Here is a 5,172-nt window from a genome sequence, read left to right as displayed (position 1 = left end):
TGACTTTTGCTGGTGTTCTGCCAGCTTCCTACACCCGCTTTCTGAACAGCTCCCAGTTGAAGCTCCTACCTGACTCGGGTCCTTTCTCCTAATCCGTTAAAAGGCAACTCTCTGAGTACTCCCAGGTCCTCTGCTTGGGGCCTCAAATTTAGGGTTTGGAAAATTAAGATTACAGGGAGCCCTGATAACCAATGTATGGGATGGCCTGGAAGTCCAGCAAAATTGAATTTAAGAAGCGAGGCTGATGGGATGGCTCAGTGAGCCTGATGACAGGGTGGAAAGAACTGACTGCTCCAAGTTGTCCTCTGACCTCCGCGTGTGCGCAGGCCCTGGCACACAAATGCTCGCGCGCGCACGCACACACCAAACGCAGCAAATAAATAAAAATGGGAATAAGCCCTAGAAATATGGAGGAGGTTCCTACATGTGCTTTGTGCTGGACAATCCTGGGGCAGGAGATGGGGAGTGGTGGCACTTGGGTAAGGGAACGGGAGGCTTCCCAAGCAGGGGGAAGTCACTTCCTTTTTTCTCTAAGGTGATCTCAAAACTTGGCTATGGTTTGAGTTGAGTTTTATTAAAGTCAGTTATATCCTCAGTTAGCTGGTATAAGAAATGCCATTCACTACTAAGGCTAGATAGCCGGGAAAGACTAGAAATGGATCGTGTGGTGTCTTAGTTAGGGTTTTTATTGCTGTGAAGAGACACCGTAGCTACGACAACTCTTATAAGAAAAACATTTCATGGGGGCCTCGCTTGCAGCTTCAGAGGTTAAGTCCGTTATCATCACGCCGGGGAGCACGGCAGCGTGCAGGCAGATGTGATGCTGGAGCAGCTGAGAGGCCTAAGTCTTGTGGGCAATAGGAAGTCGACTGGCAGCCACACAGAGGGAACCCTGAGCAAAAGAGACCCTCACAGTGACACAGTTCCTCCAACAAGTCCACACCTCTTCATAGGGACACTCCCTTTGGGGGCCAATTTCTTTGAAGCCGCCACACTCCACGCTCTGGGCCCCAAAGGTTTATAGCCATATCACAATGCAAAAAATGCATTCAGAGCCTAGTGGTGGTGGCACACACCTTTAATCCTAGCACTCTGGAGGCAGAGGCAGGTGGATCGCTGTGAGTTCAAGGCCTGCCTGGTCTGCAAGAACTAGCTCCAAAACTACAGAGAAACCCTGTCTCAAAAAAAAAAAAAAAAGCATTCAGTTCAACTTCAAAAGTCCCCATAGTGTAATAGTCTATAATAGTCTCAAGCTTGTTTCAAAGTCCAAAGTCTCTTCTGAGTTGCATGGCAATCTCTTAACTATCTCTTAACTGTAATTGTCCTGTAAACAAAAAATCACATACTTCCAACATACAATGGAACAGGATATACCTTACCATCTCAAAATGCAGGAAAGGGAACACAGTGAGGAAATACTGGACCAAAGTAAGACGGAAAACCACCTGGGCAAACTCCAAACTCTGCATCTCCATGTCTGACATCAACACATTCTTCAGATCTCCAGCTCAGTTCAGCTTTGCTGACTGCAGCACACTTCTCTCTCTTGGGCTGGCTCCACTCCCTGTTAGCAGCTCTCCTCACAGCTATCCCATGGCTCTGGCATCTCTAACATCTTGGGTTCTCCAAGGCAATCCAGATTCCAACCTCACAGCTTCACACAATGGCCTCTCTACTAGTCTTCCATTCAGGGGGACCGGTGACACACGCCTGGCCTCGGTGACTTTCTTTAGGTGAGGAGGCAAACTCAATAACATGTGTTTTTCTATCCTTAACTCTAAAGCCAGAACCACACGGCCAGAGCTGCCAAGTGCTGTTGCTTACTGGGACTGGGACATGAACCCTCTTTCATTAATATCTTCACCAGCTTTCTGTCTTTCACTGCCTAAGCTTGGATGTCCTGAAACTTGCCCTGTAGACCAGGCTGGCCTCAAACTCAGAGATCTGCCAGCCTCTGTTTTCCCAATGCTTGGATTAAAGGTGTGTCCCATCATATCAGGTTCTAAGTTTTTGTTTAGTTTCATCCCACAAGTTGGAAATTTACCTGGAAGGGATCTTGCCCTGAGGTCACCACTCCCTTTATTTCATTTCTTAATCCTTGAACACAGAATTTAGTAGCTTCATTCCACATTCTGATATTCTTTTTCTCCTCAAAATTTACTTTTTGTAATTTACCCTGCTCAGCTTGCTCCTTTTCATTATAAATCTTTATTAGAGTTAACACTAATAATCACATGACAGAATCTATATTAGGCTGTTTTGACATTTCTTCTGCCAACAGAATTAACCCAAAACTTTCCACTTTAGCCTCAGGCAGACTCTTACGACAAGCGCAAAAGGCAGCCACTTTCTTCATCAAAATATCATGGGAATGATCTCTAGGCAGCATACTGAAATTCTTCTCTGAAACCTCTTGGAGTGTGCTCCTGACAGTGCAAGAAACCATTGGTACTTCTGTTTCCTAAGCTCCTACTAGGATGGCTCATCATGAAGTGCTTAAAACATTTCACTGCTTTCATAGCCCAAAGTCCCAAAGTCCAGATCCCCCAAAGAAACACATGGTCAGGCCTCTCCCAGCAGTACCCCAGTCCCTGGTACCAACTTCTTAGTTAGGGTTTCTATTGCTGTGAAGAAACACCAAGGCCGTAGTAACTCTCATAAGAAAAGCATTTAATCGGGGTGCTCACTTACAGCTTCAGAGGTTCAGTCCATTATCATCACGATGGCGATGCACGTATGGCGACTGCAGCAGACATCGTGCTGAAGGAGCTGAGAGTTCAACGTCTTGTAGACAACTGGAAGTTGACTGATAGTCACCCTGAGGGAAGCCTGAGTGAAAGAGACACTGCTTGGCCTATTAGCCAATTAGTTTAGTTTTTCTGCTTAACTCTATTCTCCCCTGTCATAGGCCCAAGCAGCTTCTTTATTCCTTAACCAATAAAAACAATACATATACAGAAGGACTTCCCACATCAGGCCTACACAGTTGGAGGCTGTCTGGGGGCTTAGTTTATTAATTTTTCTCATTTATTTGATACTTTCTCATTTGTTGTCTCCCCACACACATTCCCCATAAGGTCTCAAGTAGTCCAGGCTGGCCTGGAACTCTTGATCCTTCAGTCTCTCCCTCATGGATTTGGGGATTACAGTTTAACATCACACTCATTTCATGTGCTGCTGTGGATTAACCCTTCACATGCTCCATTAGACCACAGATTGAGTGGGACAACTTATTACTTTGGTTTAGTTCTTGCTTTTTAAATTTTTGGTTATTTTAATAGGGGTGTGGCTATCTCAAAGTGATTTTAGTTGGCATTTCCTTGGTGCCTAAAGATGGTAATATCTTTCATAGGCTTTTTGCTATAGTATTGCCCCTTTGGTGAATGTCTGTGTTTCTTGCCCATTTTCAGTTTGGTTTTTTTTTTTTTTGAGACAGAGTTTCCCTGTGTAACAGTCCTAGATGTCCTGGAAATAGCTCTTGTAGACCAGGCTGGCCTCGAACTCGCAGAGATTCACCTGCCTCTGCCACCCGAGTGCTGGGATTAAAGGTGTGAGCCACCACCGCCTGGCTTTTTTTTTTTTTACTTGAGAGTTCATGTATTACAATTTTTTGTTTAATAAATATTTGGTATCCAAATGGCAATGAAGCAACAACTAAAAATAAACTTGGCCTAAACCTCAACCCTTATACAAAAATTAACCCCAAAGGATTGTAGATTTAAAATGTAAAGCAGAACTAAGAAAATGGTGAGAAATTAGCAGAATTAAATAAAGGCATCTTTTCCTACTAAGAAAATCTGAAGACATTTTCAGTGACTCTAATGGGATCGGTGCCCGCATGCACATGTGTGTGCACTCCCAGGCAGGTGTGTGGAAGCCAGGGGGCAACATTAGGTTTCTTCCTCAATTGCACCACCATCTTAGTTTGTTTTTTTTATTTGAATATTTTTTTCCTTTTTTTGTAATTTTTTTATTGATATTTATTGAGCTCTAAATTTTTCTCTGCTTCCCTCCCTGCCTCTCCCCTTTCCCCTTCAACCATCCCCCAAAATCCCCATGTTCCCAATTTACTCAGAAGAGCTTGTCTTTTTATACTTTCTACTTCTCGTGTAGATTATATCTATGTAAGTCTCTCTTAGTGTCCTTATTGTTGTCTAAGTTCTCTGGGATTGTGGATTGTAGGTTGGCTTTCTTTGCTTTATGTCTAAAAACCACCTATGAGTGAGTAAATGTGATAACTGTCTTTCTGTGTCTGGGTGACCTCACTCAAAATAATGTTTTCTAGTTCCATTCATTTGCATGCAAAATCCAAGCTGTCGTTATTTTTTTCTGCTGTGTAGTACTCCATCATGTAAATGTACCACATTTTCCTTATCCATTCTTCGATTGAGGGGCATTTAGGTTGTTTCCAGGTTCTGGCTATGACAAACAAAGCTGCTATGAACAGAGTTGAGCACATGTCCTTGTGGCACGATTGAGCATCCTTTGGATATATACCCAAAAGTGGTATTACTGGGTCTTGAGGAAGGTTGTTTCCTAATTTTCTGAGATATTGCGATACTGACATCCAAAGGGGTTGTACCAGCTTGCATTCCCACCAGCAATGCAGAAGTATTCCCTTTTTCCCACAACCTCCCCAGCATAAGTTGTCATCAGTGTTTTTGATCTTGGCCATTCTTACAGGTGTAAGATGGAAACTCAGTTGTTTTGATTTGCATTTCTCTGATGATTAACGATGTTGAACATTTCCTTAAGTGTCTTTCAGCCATTTTAGATTCCTCTGTTGAGAGTTCTCTGTTTAGGTCTGTACTCCATTATTTTTTTTATTGGATTATGTGTTCTTTTGGTGTCCAATTTCTTGAGTTTTTTGTATATTTTGGAGATCAGACCTCTGTCTGATGTGGGGTTAGTGAAGATCTTTTTCCATTCTGTAGGCTGTTGTTTTGTCTTGTTGACCATGTCCTTTGCATTTCAGAAGCTTTTCAGTTTCAGGAGGTCCCATTTATTAATTGTTTCTCTCAGTGTCTGTGCTGCTGGGGTTCTATTTAGGAAGTGGTTCCCTGTGCCAATGCATTCAAGTGTACTTCCCACTTTCTCTTCTATAAGGTTCAGTGTGGCTGGCCTTATGTTGAGGTCTTTGATCCATTTGGACTTGAGTTTTGTGCATGGTGA

Source organism: Microtus pennsylvanicus, chromosome 6 (assembly GCF_037038515.1).
Source record: "Microtus pennsylvanicus isolate mMicPen1 chromosome 6, mMicPen1.hap1, whole genome shotgun sequence".
In the NCBI taxonomy this organism is placed as follows: domain Eukaryota; kingdom Metazoa; phylum Chordata; class Mammalia; order Rodentia; family Cricetidae; genus Microtus; species Microtus pennsylvanicus.
This window is presented reverse-complemented; position numbering follows the sequence as displayed.